Genomic DNA, 17946 nt, shown 5'->3' with positions numbered 1-17946 from the left:
GAGAGCCGGATGCGGGGCTCGATCCCAGGATCCTGGGATCATGACCTGAGCCGAAGGCAGGTCGACTGAGCCACCCAGGCGCCCTTATTTTCCTATTCTTTTAGACCTCACGTAACCTTCTGATTCTTCTTTTTCATTAACCCCGTATCTTAATAGTTGGTATTTTCTGTTAGTTCTGCCTCTTCTCTTGTAGCAATTCTCCTTTCCTGTCCTCTGCTTTGGCCTGCAGTTCTTCACGCTTTACCCAAACACGACAGATAATGAGAATCGCTACAGGACCTTGAAAAATTACAGTTTCTTATTCCTAGTGGGATTTGAAAATCTGCATTTTAAGCATCCCAAGTGACTTGATGTGCAGGCCCCATTTGGGACTCATCATCCCAGAAAGCCGCCCTCTCTCTCCTTTGCCCAGTGCTTACTTTACCATTGCTAATCCATCCCTGTCTGGCCTCAGGAAGGCGAGACTCACTACCCTGCTTCTGTTGGCATTTATGCAGATGCGCCCACCACTTTTTCTGAGTCTTTGGTTACCTCCTCAGAGCCTAGATTGTCCTTTCTTTCCATTTCTTTGACTTGTAGAAATTCTATGTGACCTTCAAGGCTCAGCGTCATTATTACTTTAATTTTGAAGCCTTTTCCAGTGGCAAACAGCTGTCCCTGTCTCCCTTCTTAAGTTTTATATCTATAGACACACATTCTTTCTTCTCTTTTATCTTAGCTTCTCTTCTCCTCAACTGGATTCCTTATTCCTGTCTGAATTCCACACAGACTCTAGCACAGCACATTTAATGGTATTTGAAAGTGTTTCTTAAAAGAATGAATGGGTGGAAACTCAACAGAGCTCTATCGCGGTAAGATGTACATACACATTTTCTTGACTGCTCAGATGTTTAAAACTCCCTCTTCCCCCATTTTATGCTGGAGAGGTTAAATCAGTACTTTTTTTGGTGATTTGGCGATTAACACTGACATTATTTAGGCAATGCGAAGTCGGCATTTGGTTTCTGATCTGCCTTGGATTATTTATAAATAATAAAGCTAGGTGGACTATTTATAAAGCTGGCAAGCTGGGTGCTTCGTGGTTCCTAAAATCTCTTTGTCTCTGGACTTCACCCTTAGCTCTATCACCTTTCCCTGTTGCTGAGATAGGAGGTACGTGGCCTACGAGTCAGAATGCGCTTAGATGGAAAGCAGACAGCAGGAACTGGTATTATCAGACACATCTGAGATCGTTACCTGGGCTGTATTCCGAGTCAGCTGTGGCAGATGAGAAGTGGGCATTAGTAGAATGGCTTAATAGCTTCTTTTATTCTTCTTTTGGCCAAAATTTTCCACAAAATGCATTCTTATCTTGAAGTTACTAGCCTTTACATGTCCGCTTCAATTCTAAGTACTTTGGGTTGACTCATTGAGAGTAATTAGTAACTTAAAGTTCTGCAGTATTTTCTAACCTGTGAGCTTTTTACCTATAACATCATTATTGTGTCCATGTAACTCTGGTTGGAAAAGTTTCCTTGGGCTGTTTAAACTATCTGCTGGCAGATGGGGCGCCTGGGTGGCTCAGTTGTGGTTAAGCCTCCATGACTCTTGATCTTGGCTCAGGTCATGATCTCATGGGTCGTGAGTTCCAGCCCCGTGTTGGGCTCTGTGCTGGATGTGGAGCCTCCTTTAAAAAAAATGTTAAACTGTCTGCTGGATCAGCGCAACCGCATTCTAACCACTTTGTAGCAATTAGAGTTCATGTTTCTTATTGTATTGTTTACATTGCCATTTAAGAAAGAAGATCTGTGGCAGGAAGCTGCTCTTAAAAGTTTTCTTAAATTAATTGTAGCTGTGTTATTTCCTTCTGAGTATCTAATATTATTTGTATAGTAGATACTATCAAGAAAGGTCTCTTTAACTGCTGTTTAACACTCAAAAATAAAACACTTATGTTCTAACTATACTTACTAGCTAGCGTCAAACTGTAATCTGGTATCATTGAGTTTTTAAATAAAAACTTTTAAATAAGAGTGACTTTTAAGATATTTTCATTAGAACATCTATACATCTATACTATTATCTTTTGTACTTGCTTAGGCTCTTAGTACTTGAGTACTTTTTGTTACTTGTTTTAGGCTTAGCAAGGAAAGGCATTAGAAGAGAAAGAATTTCTTGAACTTCATAAACAGAGAAATTTGATTTGTCCCAAGATTTTCAGCCTGTTTATGAGCTAATGCAACCCAAAGTAGTAGAAGGTAGGAGGATATTTTGTTTTTTGTTTTTTGTTTTTGTTTGTTGTTGTTTTTTTTACCCTTGGCAAGCATAGTGTTTATACTTCCAGATCTTTATCCTTTGTCAGAATGGTCCGTTTCAAATATGAGGAGAGAAATATATTAGTACTTGAGTATGTGGAGCTAAAAAGCAATTCCATCAAGATAACACAGCAAAAAATGTGTTAGCTTCAGTTTCCGTCCACGATAGCTACTTGTCAAACAGTCCTTTTTTGAAAAAAGAGAAATCCATCTTGTACAAGACAACACTGCCTACCTTTGTGTCTACCTTTGGCAGTAGACTTTTATCAGCAGTGTGACCAGATGTGTTTCTGCTGCCAGCTTGAAGATCCAATAGGATAAGCAATAATAGCGATATGCTTGAAACCTCATATTTGAAAAGAAAAAAAAAGCTCTCTGCATTACACTTTCTTGGATAACAAAAGTGAACATTAGCACTCTTTCTGCAGATGTGAGTGTGCTCTGACCTGATGTTATTGGAGTTATTATTGTTTCATTGTTAAGAAGGGCTTATTGTATGTTGAGATAGCTTTATATCTAATATTTAGATAAAGCAATATATCCATGTGGCCCACAATTTGCAGATTAAAAAAGCAAACATTTAATATTTGACTTCCTTATCTCTGATCGTAAAAACATTACGTGTTCATTGTGGAAATTACTTGGGGGAAATAAAGAGAAATATAAAGAAGCAAGGAAAGAAGTTTCCTATAAATCCAGGACCTTGAGACAACTACTGCTAACATTTAAAGTACTTCTATTTAATCCTTTGGGGAGAGTGCTTTTTTACATATATCATTCAATTTTATAGGTTGCTTTTTGTTGTTGAACTCAGGTCATAGCGTGTTTCCATGCTACTGATATTTCTGTGTGGCCTTCATGTTAAGGACAGCTTAGTCTTTCATCTCAGTATAGAAAGTATTTATATATTGGTTTCTGCACCTAGTTCCTGGCACAGAACTCCTAGAACATTTGTAATTTTCTAAGTGGTCAGAACACAAGGAGCATCTCTTGTTTTAGTATTTTGTTTTTGACCCCATACTTAACATAGGGCTCCTAAAACCCTTGTAGATTCCTGAGTGATAAGACCACGAGGACCATTGTTGTTCTAATGAGGGGACTCTGGGTGGACTCCTAGGTGGCTCCTAGATTGGGGCTGGTCACCAGAAAGACCAAGCTGATTAGAAGGTTGGAATTTTCTGCAAATTCTCCCCCCTCTCTAGAGAGGAGAGAGGGGCTGGAAATGGAGTAAATAATTGATCATACCTATGTGAGGAAGCCTCCATAAAAATCCCAGTAGGAGGTTTGGGGAGCTTCCTGGTTGGTGAACAGTTTACACCAGGAGTGTAACACACCCCAGCTCCATGGGGACAGAAGTCCCTGGGCTGGCTCCCAGATCTTACCCTATATATCCCTTCACCTGGTTGTTTATCTGTATCCATTAATAAACTGATAAATGTGAGTGTTTCCCTGAGGTCTGTAAGCTGCTCTAGCAAATTAACCGAATCTGAAGGGGAAGGTCATGGGACCCTCTGATTTATATGGCCCATCGGTCAGAAGCCTAGGTGACAAGCTAGATTTGTCATTGGCGTGTAAAGTGTGCTGTAGTGACAGAAAAGAGTTAAATTGTAGAACACCCAGCTGGTATCGCAGAGAATTGCTTGGTGGGGAAAACCCCTCACACGTTTGGTGACCAGAAGTGTTCTGTGCGCATTATCAGTAAGGGAGACCCACAGGAGAGGACACTGGGTTTTCCCCTGGTCACTCAGCTTCCTGATCCTTGGCCAGGAGGGGGATCCAGCAAGAGTGTGTCGTGTTCTGGCACACTTGTTTAATTGTGGGGGCCCGACAGTAAGTCAGGTTCCTGTCTTTTTTTTTAAAATAAAGATTTATTTATTTATTTTTTAGAGCAAGAACACCCGAGTGGGGGGAGGGGCAGGGGGAGAAGGAGAGGGAGAGAGAATCTCAAGCAGACTTTCTGGAGCCCCGTGCAGGGCTCAGTCTCATGACCCTGAAATCATGACCTGAGCTGAAATCAAGAGTCGGCTGCTTGACCGACGGAGCCCCCCAGGCACCCCCGGGTTCCTGCCTTTATCACACTTGAGAGGGAGCCTTGGGGCCTCTGCTGCTCGAGTTGCGACACACACGTTTTGTCATTTTTAAACATTTCTAATGTCAGGGACAGCCAGAGATGGCATGTCATATTTAATTGGTAGCATTGTTATTTTCATAAAGGAGAGAGAGAAAATAATTGTGTCTTACAATCTAGAGTATCTTAGATGCAATGAAATAGCATACTTCCCTCCTTTTTAGGATGAGCGAGTCTCCCCTCCATCGTTCTGACTCGTTCCCCTGCTTATTGACCTGTTTGACTTCCACCTACCATCACTGATGCCAAAGTCTACTCTTGAGCCTTAGTCCATCTGATTGTGGTCTGGATCTGTTTTTTTTTTTTAAGATTTTATTTATTTATTTGACAGAGAGAGACACAGCGAGAGCAGGAACACAAGCAGGGGGAGTGGGAGAGGGAGAAGCAGGCTTCCCGTGGAGCAGGGAGCCCAATGTGGGGCTTGACCCCAGGACCCTGGGATCATGACCTGAGCCGAAGACAGATGCTTAACGACTGAGCCACCCAGGTGCCCCTGGATCTGTTTTTATTACCATCTTTTCTTAGGCTTTATCTTGCAAGAGCAAGATACCTTCTTCTAACCTGTGAGCCCTCTCCATGGGCACGGGCCTCCCGGGGTGTTGATTCCATCCAGCCTGGGTTTAATGCCACTTTACCCTCCTCCACTTGACTAAAAGGATGTCCTGGTTTTAGCCACTTTTGAAATCAGACCAAGACTGCTGTGCTTGATCTCTCCAGTAGTGTTATCCAAAGCCAGTGTCTACAAACTGACGAGTTCCCTCCAATGCCAGGAAGTCAGGTTTTCTCCAGATCTGACTTCTGCGTACACTTGTTTTAGGGAAAGATGAATGTGTTGCATCTTAGGTTCATGTTGAGGCATCAGGTAATCATCAGGTCAGGCAGGTAATGGCTTAGGCGGCTTGGGGACTCAGCAGTGTTAGAGTGTGAACACGTAGATGTGACTGTCATCTCTGTAGCAGCAGGTCGCTGTTGAAGGCAACAAAGGGGGTGGAACTGTCCAAGAAGTAGAGGTCTAGGGAGGGCCAAAGAAGGAGCCTTAGGGAAAACAAATTTTGAAGCTTTCGAAATGAGGAGCATAGAGAGAGTGAGTCTGGGAAAAATTTGATAAAGGTGTTGGTGCAATTCCATGCAAGTGTGGTATGTTATATACAATTCAAAGAAACAGTTAGGTTCCAGAAAGATAAAAGGGGAAGGTTAAGGTGTGAGGAAAAAGAAACTTGGTTTATCAGTTGGTCTCTAACGACTATGTCAAAAGGAAGTAGACTACAGTGTTTTGTGTAGAAGCCGCCGTGTAGTGGGTTGAATGGGAAGAATGAAATGGAGAGAGTGAACAATAGATACTAATGTAATGTATATTAACCTTTTGAACCAAGAGCAACAGTATTATTTAATGAAGGAATTAAAGGTATTCCCTTTTATCAGATAATTGTCTAAGCATATCTGCTAAAAACCAATTTGAAAATAAATATTACTGTAATGAAGAAAATAAGAAGACTCATATGCCACCAGAATTCAAAGATAAAAAACACTATTGCTCCATCTTCCAGATCTATATATCCAGAAAATATTGTGTATCTTCTAGAGTTTTAACTCATGTGTGTATGTATATGTATGTGTATTTTACTTACAAAATGAAATCATACCATACATATTTTTACAACTGTACTTTTTATTTATAATACCACAATTAAAATATTTATTGAAAATATCAACTTCTGTCACCATAGATTAATTTTGCCTATTTTATAATATAACAATTTAATTTTGCCTTTGGCAGCCTTCCCTGACTCCCTCCTTCCTCTTCCCGTGTTTATATCCCACAGTGCCTGTATCCAGAACCTGAAAGGTCCATGTCTTTTTGCCCACCATGGTATTCCCAGCTTCCATCACGGTGTGACACACAATTGCCTCATGATCAGAATGAATTGATCCACTCCCCTCTTGATGTGTATTTAGTAGTTCCCCAATGATTTGTCTTGGTGTGATAGTTACGAGCTTGGGATTCCGAAACAAGACTAAGTTTGAATCGTATCTCCTACCACTTCTTGGCTATGTAGTATCGGACATGGGGCTCAGTTTTCTCATTTGTAAAATGGGGTTAATAACAGTGCCTACCTCATAAGGTCTAGTTAGAAACATCTAAAAACATCATGGAGTGCTTGTGTTTAAATTTTAAAATATAATGCCCTCTATCACCGATCTTATATATGGGATTGATTTTGGACATTTTAAAAGATACAGTAAGTAAGATGGTAAATACCAACATAACCATCATCTAGTTTAAGAAATAAAATATTATAAATTCAGTTGTAGTCCCTGTGAACCTCTTTTCTATTATATTTCCTTTCCTCTCTTTCAGAGGTAATCAGTATCTATTTTGTGTTTATCATTCCATGCTATTTTTATATTTCTATATTTACAACTCCATAAACAGCTGTTTTCCATATAATAAAACTGTATATAATAGTATCATCCTATAAATATCATTTTGCAACTTGTCCTTTTTTTTTGACCATTTAAAAAAAATAAAATTGACTATTTTAACTATTTTTACATGGACAGTTCAGTAGCATTAAATCCATTCACATTGTTGTGTAACCATCACCACCATCCATCTCCAGAACTGTCTTCCCAAACAAACTATATACCCATTAAACAGGAATTCCCATTCCCCCCTTCCCTGCAGTTTTTGTTGGTTGGTTTAATACTGTATTTGTGAGGTTTGCTTAAGTTGCTACCTTTTGCTTTTGAGATACTATAACTGCTACGTAGCAATCCATCCTATCAGTATCCCACAGTGTATCAGTCGTTCTCCTGGGGGTGGGCATTTCGGTTTTTCTGAAGTTTTCAACTCTCAATGAACATTAATGAAAGTGTCTCTTGTGTACCTGGGCAGTAGTTTCTTTACGGCCCGTAGCTAGCAGTGAAAGTTGCTGGACTATAGGGATATACACATCTTCAGCTAGATTTCTTTTTTTTTTTCAAAGTACTCAGGACACTGGCTGTGCTTCAGAGGCTAGTGTAGGAGACTTTCCATTTTCTGTCCTCACAAGCAGGTGATACTGTCGGCTTTTTAAAATTTTCCAAGCTGATGGATGTGACTTGGTGTCCGTTTGTGGTTTTATTTTGCATTCCTCTCATGAGGGGGGTGAGCATCTTCTCATGTTTTGGTCCATTTCCTTAATCCCCTTTATATATCTTGCTTATTTTTCCACTGGTTGTTTATATTATTTCTTTCAGTAATGGGTCTTTCCCTAACATTGGTAGGGTTTGTTTTCTCACTTCCTTCCAGACTCCATTCAGATAGCACCTTATCAGAGAGTTCTTTGCTGACCATCCTACGGAACGGAGTTCCCCTCCTCGGCAGCATTCTGGTCCCTCTTCCCTGCCGATTTTTCACATAGTGCAGGTCACTGCCTGACTTGTGTGTTTATCATCCATCTCTTCCCCAATTCGAACATGAGCTCGCGGGAGCAGGGACATTGTCTCGTTCCCTGCTGGATCCTCAGTGGCTCCAATCGTACTTTGCCTGTAGTATGCATTTAATAAATATTTGTAGAATGAATATAAGAACACATGTATGCTGGTATTCAGGTTCCCAGAAATGATGACCCCCCCCACCTTGGGCTATGTAGAGTAAACAAATGCTAAAGGATAATAAAAAGACCCTATTTATCCGACTTTGTGAGCCCGAGCAGGGTGAGTGCATCCAGTTTGTCAGAGAACCTAGGGAAAAGGACAGATTTCTGCTGGTCCAGAAAAACTCAAGTTGACAAAGATACAGGTACCATGCTTAATTCTGCCCGTCCCCACTCAGCGCCTACAACAACTGGGTAACAACTCCTCTGAACCAGTGGAGTGGAGACACAAATGTTCTGTGTCCATGTTTCTTTTTCAGTTGAGATATACTTACATACCCTGAAATTCTCCCTTCCAAAGTGTGCAAGTCAGTGATTTTTACTACATTCACCATGCTGGGCAACCATCACTACTATGTCATTTCTGAACATTTTCATCACCCCAGCCTTTTATTTATAATGTTAAAACTTTCTTTTTTTTTTTTGAAAGCCTTTATGGTTTGCGCTTAGGTCTTCGAATCCCTGTCTCTCTCTGTAGAGTGTGTGCTGCCTTCCAGGGCTGCTGCTCCTAGGGGTCTGCCCAGCAAACCCACACACGCTCCGTCTGGCCCTCGCCCAGCAGTTCCCGCGGTGTTTGCCCCCGTCCTCCAGGTCTGCACCACCCCAGCCTCACTGGCGAAACTGGAGGCTAGGTTCAGAATTGAACTACATATAAGGCAGACATTGGATCTTGCAGAGAGCATTATTACTACAAGTTTTTATGTTTAATAATAAAGTTCCAGTAGCTAACATTTATTAAATGATGGCTTACTAAATTCTAGAACTGCTAATCCTTTATGCGCATCATTTTGCTTTATCTTTGCACATTTCTTATGAGGTAGATATTGAGAAAACGGAGGCTTCCGAAGTTGTTTGGCTTCCTGGTGTTCTTTCATTATCTTTTAGCATGTGTTTGTGGAGGTCGTCATTGCTGAGAACCTGAATACCAGCTACGGAGGCCGTCAGACTGGTATTTGGACTCCAGTTTGGTTGCAGAGGGCTTCATTTTGTCAGCTCTTACTCTATATCCAGAAGATAGAAGTTAGTTCTGCTACCTAAGGTTACCATTTTTCCCTCTCTTGTTTATTCTATGAACCAGGACAATAAGATGCATTTCTATATTATATAATGTGATGAGGTGGAAATTTTCATGGGTTAGCAAAAGTTTATGAGAACATTGTAATTATGGAATTCTGTAATGATCTCTTGCCAAGATATTAGTTCTGGGGGAAGATTTCCTCTGATCTGAATAATGAATTAAATGATAAATTGCCTGTTGTTTCACATGGGAAGGAAATATTTTTGGATTTAATCATCATCATCATGTCTAATTCAAAGTGCTAGCTGATGGGCTAGGAAGACTGTGACAGTAGTCTGTACTTTGAGGAAGTGTAGGTCCATGTACTATGCATCAGTACATTATGAGCTCAGCATGAAAAGGTAGACACAATTGACTGTTGAAACTAACATATTTTACGGAGTGGAAAAATTACAAGTTTTCCTGTTTTCTTAGAGGTGTTTTTGGTTGAGAATTGGTTGGTTCAAGTGACCCCCTTTCCTCCACCGCTTTTAGAAAGAAATGTGCTGAAACTAAAGAGACACTAATCAAATCCTCAGAATTCCTCCTGCCTTGCAATTCACCCCTTTATTGTTATTTGCTTCTAAGACTAAGACTTTTTCTTCATCCCTTGCTAAGTGCAGAATTACAGAATATTCTGAACTGTACTTTTTTAAGCATATATTTGATAGCCATACCTCACAGAAAATGGTAAAATGCTCTTTGCTGTTTCTCTTGGGTGAAATGCTAAACCGGCATTAAAGGAACTCAGCTTGGTAGGGGTGGAATAATGCAACATCACGTCACCAGTTTAAACAAAGCCTCTGGGAGGCATTGCTCATTGCTCGGTGACTTGGTCTGCAGAGCTGAACATTGCAGCTCCCCCATTGGATAGATTTGTATGTCTAGAGGTGGGCACTGAGACCCAGGCTTAAAAAGAGAAATCCTCTGAGGTGGCCTGTGGGAGGAATTCGTGAAGCCCCCCTGCATGAGGCCTCCTGCCAGGAGGGTCTGCACCTTCATCACCGTGGTGTTTAGTAAGTGCTTCCCTAAAGAGGCGTCACAGCCACAAAACAACCTGATCTTAGCAGCAGGGAGAGTCCCATGCTCCCACCCCAGGTCCCTCTTCTTGATCTCAGGGCACTGAGAAATACGTTTAGACCGAGAAACCTGGGAGATGGCTGCTCATCCAGAACCAGCCACGTGTTCTTGCTAAATAGTTGAAGTGGCTTTTGAGAAAGCCTCTAGGCAGCTACCTCACTGGGGCTCTGGGCTTGCTTTGCCGACAGTACACCTCACAGACAAGAGCAGGGGCTTCCATCCCAGCCGCGGTGGCCTCTGTACTGACACCCTCTTCTGGGGAGCCTCGGCTTTCACGGGGCTTGATTCCTAGAACGTGTGTAGCCACTTCTACTAAACACAAGAGGGTGATAAAGTCCTGTGTGACCTTCTAGGCCAGGACATCGCCATTTACTTGTCAGTACCCTTCTGTATTTATTCTGTGGGCGTCTACTTTGGGCTGCCTTAGACCAACTGTGGCTCCCGGCTTTGTATGAACCCTAGGAAATGTAGTGTTTAGCCAAGGCCTATCTGTATGGTGTCAAGCAGGAAGTGTGGGGTACTGAATTGCTGGCCCTCCTGGCCAATCAAGAACATGCAGTGATTTCTGAAAATCTATGGGGACTACTGGAGGATCATCCTGTATTCATCCACACTGAACACTTTGGTAGACCATCTAAAGAAAGGTCTAGTCTCTAGCCACTAAATATCAGTTGAAAGTGATCAAGAAAATTTGACAAAGATAGGGTCAGCTGCTTGTAGACAGTTGTCCTTGGCCAGAATCAAAAGCCACGAGAGTAGGTACATGGGGACCCTAGTCATCTTGCGCTGGCAGAGTGCTCTTCAGGCGGTTCCGTGCTGCGGCACGCGCTCAAGGTGGAGAAGGGCGGAGGAGGCTCTAAGTTGGATCCTTGGTTGCTTTGGTTACAGTGAACTTCGTTGCTGTTAAGATTCAACCCTGATTCTCAGCACTCGTATCCTAACAAGACGATGGGCTAGGTGCCTGCGTGGCCTCAGGCTTTTGACAGAGCTTATGCTCCGGAGCCACACTCCCTGTGTTTTTAAAGCCTGGCTCCACCGCTGAGAACTTCGTGATCTTAGGCAGCATCCATGTGCTTCCATTCCTTTTCTGTAAAATGGGGATAACAGGGCACCCCACCTCATCACGTTATTGTGAGGAGTAGACGAGTTATTATGGAAAGTATTACTGGAAAGGCCTATAAAACAGAGTTAAGACTTAATAAGTAAACGATAACATACTTAAAACTCTTCCAAAAAGGCTTAATGGAAATTTATAATCTATATTTCATTTTGAGGATTTTATATGCCCCAGATTTTAAAAATATATATTCTTTTAAATAAAAATTACTCTGTGAAAACACAGACTTAAATTTATATCTATTTTGGATATGCACATTTTAAAGCATTCCAAGTTTACCTGGTCTCTCTGCTTTGAATGTTTAGACCAGAAATGACCTTTTCTTCTTTTTTTTTTTAAATAAAGAAAAAACTGTAACTCTTTAGAGGCAGGAGAAATTCAGTACAGGAGGGAAATTCTGAAAAGAGTTTTGATACAAACATCTTCAGCACATAATCTTCTCTCTTGCTTTACTTTATGTATGTTATCTGTGGATCCTTTTTTGTCTTGAGTTTTAAAATGCAATAAATATCTAACACTTGAAGCAAGTATATTTAGACACATGTATACACATATATATTTATAAACATGTATGTGCATGTGTTTTTTGTGGTATCTCCATGTTTATTTATATATATATAAGATGTATATGTGTATATACACACACACACACGTATGTGTACGTATATATGTATTTTGCAGTATCTCCAAATAAAAAATTTAAGTCTCAAACATGAGAAACTGTAAAGATCACCATATGAAAAGTATGTTCTGTTTCTCTCTTAAGGATTATCATTATATTCCTTCATGACCTGTTAATGTAAGAAGGAAAAAATCCCTTGTCTTTTGCCTTTAGAACTTAGAAAATACTAGCCAAGCCTCTCATTTCTTTCCTTGAATTTTTCTCAGTTATATGATGGTGTGTTTTGGGATGGGGATAGTTTTGAAAAAAAGATTTCTTTTTTTTTTTTTTTTTTTAATTTTTTTATTGTTATGTTAATCCCCCTACATTACATCATTAGTTTTAGATATAGTGTTCCATGATTCATTGTTTGTGCATAACACCCAGTGCTCCATGCAGAACGTGCCCTCCTCAATACCCATCACCAGGCTAACCCATCCTCCCAACCCCCTCCCCTCTAGAACCCTCAGTTTGTTTTTCAGAGTCCATCGTCTCTCATGGTTCTTCTCCCCCTCCGATTTCCCCCCCTTCATTCTTCCCCTCCTGCTACATTCTTCTTCTTCTTTTTTTCTTTCTTAACATATATTGCATTATTTGTTTCAGAGGTACAGATCTGAGATTCAACAGTCTTGCACAGTTCACAGCGCTTACCAGAACACATACCCTCCCCAGTGTCCATCACCCAGTCACCCCATCCCTCCCACCCCACCCCCCACTCCAGCAACCCTCAGTTTGTTTCCTGAGATTAAGAATTCCTCATATCAGTGAGGTCATATGATACATGTCTTTCTCTGTTTGACTTATTTCGCTCAGCATAATACCCTCCAGTTCCATCCACGTCGTTGCAAATGGCAAGATCTTATTCCTTTTGATGGCTGCATAATATTCCATTGTATATATATACCACATCTTCTTTATCCATTCATCTGTTGATGGACATCTTGGCTCTTTCCACAGTTTGGCTATTGTGGACATTGCTGCTATAAACATCGGGGTGCACGTAGCCTTTCGGGTCCCTACTTTTGTATCTTTGGGGTAAATACCCAGTAGTGTGAAAAAAAGATTTCTAAATCAAAGTTTAAAGTTAATAAAGCGAATAAAGTTAGGAAAGTTTAAAAGACCAAACTATTTTAAACTTAATGAAAATGCTACTACCAATCATTAAGTAAAAGAGTAATAAACCCAATAGAGAAATAAGCCAAAGATACAAACCCTTAATGGAAAATGAAATACAAATGGCCCATAAATATAGATAAAAATGTCAGTGAGGGAACAAGGGCTCTTACACATCTCTGGTGAGAATATAAATTGGTACAACCTCATCTTTGAAGGACGCTTTTATGCTATCTATTAAAATAAAAAATGCATGTGCCCTTTGAGTGAGTGATTCATATCTGGTAATTTACCCTGAGACATAGTTACATCCGCATGAAGTAAAATATATGTAAGATTATTCATTGTGACATTATTTATAATAGCAAAAGATTGGAAGCAAACTAAATATCCATCAGCAGAGAACCAGTTAAATAAAATATTGTCCAGCCTTCTGTGTACAGAAAGTGTGACTTCTCTTTGACCCGAGTGTCTGAAGGTGGAGGGAGGTCTCTGGCTGTTTTCCTCTTTGTACCTTTTCAGAGTGTTCTTACTTTTAAAAAGGATAACCATCAGAAGCTGCCCCAAGAAAGTAATTTTTCTAGGGAAAAGAATCATAAATACTGTTTTGTATGCCTTTTCTTTTTAGTGTTAACAGTCATTACTGAAGCTTGACTAAAGAGAGAAGGTGTTGTAGAAGCTAAAACGCTCCTAGCAGATTGTAAACCAGGTAATAGTGGGTTATAGAAATTAGGACATGTTAATTGTCTCACGTACAAATATTTTCATCTTAAGCACTTTTTCAACATTACATATATTTGTTTTTCTTAAATATTCTACCCAACACATAAAATAATTCCCAAGACTTACACTCGTGACTGGTCATCTTAAACATTTTATTTGATTACCATTTGGTACAGCGTTTACTGAGAAACAGACTTTTCTTTCAGATTCCATCTCCAGTTTTTGTTGTTGTTGCTTTTTGGGTTTTTACCCTTTTGAGGCTTTTGGGCAGTGATTGTTTCTGCAGTTAGTGTTTAGTCAGAGTATTTGATGGAACCCCATGGGGGTCTTTCCAGTCTTCAGAAAGTGAGCGTAGGGGAGGTACTTGATTCCACCATGGCACATACCAGCTCTGTTACCTTGGCTGAATGACTGAACCTTGGCTTCCACACCAGTTAAGTGGGGTTAAGAGGAGTTCCTTACGTGCCGGGCTGCATTTAGGGATTAAGTGACATAACACATGTAAAACGCTTAGTACCATGGTTGGTGTGTGGGCTTCATAACGTTAATGCTATTCTTGATGAAATTAGTTCAGACTTAAATAGTGATCATCTGCCTCTTAGAATAATTTTTGGTTACAAATGATTGTCAGCATTTTAGAGGCTTTGTTTTTACTGTACTCATTTCAGCCAACTCTGACTTTGAGTTTATTTATTTGTTTCCAGTCTTGTGCTAGGCCCAGGGATATAACTGGCTATGGTCGGGTGCCCTAGAGGAATTGCAGTCTTCTGGGGACAAACAGACAATTTCACCAGGAGGTGACGAGTGCTGGGAGGATGCACAGGGACTGCAAGAGCATAAGGAGTCCCTGGGATCAGAAGCTTCCGGAAGGAGGTGACAGGAACTGAGCCTGAGACTTAACCATCAGTTGTTACTTAAGGCATAATCTGTAAAGGCCACAGGTTGATACGGAGTTAAAAGTAGGCTTCCCTTCAGCCCTGGTCTCCCGGCTGCCCAGTGCTCCTTGAGAGCCCCCACCGATTCCTAAGGTGCATTCCCAGTGGGAAAGAAGAGCAGAGCTCAGAGATACAAAAAGCTTGTGTGGCTTGTTAGCAGGTTCAGTTCTGCAGGTATCCAAGAGCAATGGGGTGGGTGGGGTGAGGAGTGGAATGACAAGAGATAAAAGTAGTATTAGGAGGTTCTTCAGCTGTGGTAAAAAAAAAACACACAAAAAAACACACATACACACAAAAAACCAACGAAAAACAGATCTATGCTAACTCAAAGAATGCAAAATGGTCTTAGGGATCTCACCGTCCACACGTTACAGTGCCTAGGACACCCACAGTTTTAAAAAATTTGTTAAAATCTGTGGTTCTAAAAACACTCCCGGTCATTTGAAGGTGAAAAAGCATTTTTTAATGTATACTCCAATTAGATACTTTTTTGACTTAAAAATTATGTTGAACAAAAACATTCATAATAGTTGTGTAACTGTGGGGTTGTTGGGTGATATTTTAACAAGTTTTCCAGTTTTCATTAAAAATAAAATCTATGACAACATTAGAGAAGAACAATTTATATTTTATCTTTAAAGTTTGCTGTAATTTTATATAGATCATTACTGTGGCAGTGGATAATTTATTCAGTAGAAATTTCTAGAACTTGATGGTCTAAATAACCAAATACACAGAGTAATATCCATTTTGGGCAGAGGATTCTCAGGGCCGAAGCTGTTTTCCATTTGAGAAAGTGTCTTTTACATGAAGCCTGATGTATATTACGGTCAGCCCTGAGTAGATTGTGGCTTGAATGATGGTGAATAGTAGTGACACACCGCAGCTCAGAAAATGATAAATGGCTTTAAAGATCTAGCTATCCACAAGTTAATAGAATTTTATCTACCCTTTGACCTCCGACTCATATATCATCAGATTATCTGAAGGATATAGGAGGAGACACCTCTTCCAAATATAGGAACACCCTACAGACCGTCTCCCTTATAGGGTGTGGGTTTTGCACTACAACACCTTTTTGTTTTTAATATCCAGACTTCATAGAGCACAGGAGCCTTTCACTACAATGTTTTTAATTGATATTTACAAGGGCAGAACTTATATATTTTTTTCAAAACATAGTACAGCATTTGAAACAAAATGATAATGCAAGGAAAGTCCTGAATGACATTCCAGATACAGTTGGTAGGTCATCAGAGTCAGGTGTAGATGATCCGAAAAGCTCAGTAAGTGGCTGCTGAGGGGGCTTGGCTCCTCCATGCTGCCGACACTGCGGGAGGCCACTTTACTGCGCACGGTTGCTGTTAACCTTGTTTGTTTTCAGTTAAGTCGGGAAGTAGTGCTTAACATATTACAGACTGATACAATAGTTATTATATTTATGGGCATTTTACCTTGTTTTAGTTTCATTTTAAGAAAGTCTTTGGAGGTTTTAAGTTGATGTGTAACATTTTAATTTTTCTTACTGAAAACAATGGGAAATATACTTCATTAGCATTTTTTAATGTATGATGTTAGGCTCCAGGAACAGATTACTGCTGTTAGCTGGAAGATGCCTGTGTTACTATTGTTTCATGATTTTTAATTAACCAATGATATGATTAAGAAAATTTTCTTTTAAAGATTTCATTTATTTATTTGAGAGAGACGGGGAGAGGTAGCAGGAGAGGAAGAGGGACAAGCAGACTCCCCACCGAGAATGGAACTGCATACAGGGCTCGATTCCAGGACCCTGGAATCATGACCTGAGCTGAAGGCAGACGCTTAACTACTGAGCCACCCAGGTGCCCCATGATATGATGGTTCTTGAAGTGTATTGCGTATGTGTTTCCTATGGCCACTTTTTTTTTTTTAAGGTTTTACTTAAATTTTAGTTAACATACAGTGTAATATTAGTTTCAGGTGTACAGTAATTTAGCGATTCAACACTTGCATATGACACCCAGTGCTCATCAGGACAAGTGCCCTCCTTAATCCCCATCACCTATTTAACTCATCCCCCCACCCATCTCCCCTCTGGTAACCATTAGTTTGTTCTCTTTAGTTAAGAGTCTGTTACTTGGTTTTCTTCTCTCTTTTTGTCCCTTTGTTCGTTTGTTTCGTTTCTTAAATTCCACATAAAAGTGAGATCATATGTTACTTGTCTTCTCTGACATATTTCACTTAGCATAATACTCTAGCTCCATCCACGTCCTTGTAAATGCCAAGATTTCATTCCTTTTTTTTTTTTAAAGATTTTATTTATTAGAGATGCCTGGGGGGCTCAGTTAAGCATCTGCCTTCAGCTCAGGTCATGATCCCAGTGTCCTGGGATCAAGTCCCACATCGGGCTCCTTGCTCAGTGGGGAGCATGCTTCTCCCTCTGCCTGCTGCTCTCCCTGCTCATGGTCTCTCTCAGACAAATAAATAAATAAAATCTTTTAAAAAAAATGCTTGCTAGAGCGCCAATCATCATATTGGCATTCCAACCTTCATTTTGAGCAGGCAGTATGAGGATGGATACAAGAAGGGCACATCTTCTTTTCAAGATGATTTGTATAACTCCTCCGTTTACATCTTGTTGGCCAAAACTTGGTCCCTTAGCACATCCTGCTGAGGGCGGTTGGCAAATATCATCTTTTAGGTGAGTGTACTGTTGTCCTTAAATAGTTTAGGCATTCTGCTTGATAAGGAAGAAGGGGAGAATGGGTATTAACAGGTGACTAGCAATCTACATCACTGAAGTATGAAATACAAATGTTAGGCAAGTGACAGCAAAGTAACCTTATTAAGAAGAAAAAAATATTCAAGATTAAAAGAAGTCCATTAATTTGGAGGAAAAGTCCCCAAATATTTACATATGGAAAATTATTGATGCCCATTACCAAAGTAATCTCAGTGGTTTGGTGGAGGTGGAAGGCAGATTGTATAATGTTTGTAAGAAGGACAGAGAACAAATGGCATCTTGGGAGAAGGGAGACAAAGCTTTGGGATTTGTTTGGGGTGGGGTGTGTTATTTGTTGCTTAGTTTGAAGTGGAGGAGGCCTGAACATGAACATGGAGGTAGAGGGGAAGATGTAGACATACTTGATCTTTATGTATCTCAAATAGAGGTATGTTTTATTTCTAATTTCTAGACTAATGGTTTCATCGGTGCCTTA

General features: G+C 40.3%; 1 protein-coding gene across 3 annotated transcripts in view; it reads left to right on the top strand.

Annotated features, from left to right (window-relative positions):
• Positions 1–17946, top strand: part of LOC118520033 (S-adenosyl-L-methionine-dependent tRNA 4-demethylwyosine synthase TYW1) — a 200405-nt gene that overhangs the window by 121442 nt on the left and 61017 nt on the right. The window lies entirely within an intron of this gene.

The sequence above is a fragment of the Halichoerus grypus genome, chromosome 6 (genome assembly GCF_964656455.1).
Source record: "Halichoerus grypus chromosome 6, mHalGry1.hap1.1, whole genome shotgun sequence".
Lineage (NCBI taxonomy): Eukaryota > Metazoa > Chordata > Mammalia > Carnivora > Phocidae > Halichoerus > Halichoerus grypus.
This window is presented reverse-complemented; position numbering and strand designations above follow the sequence as displayed.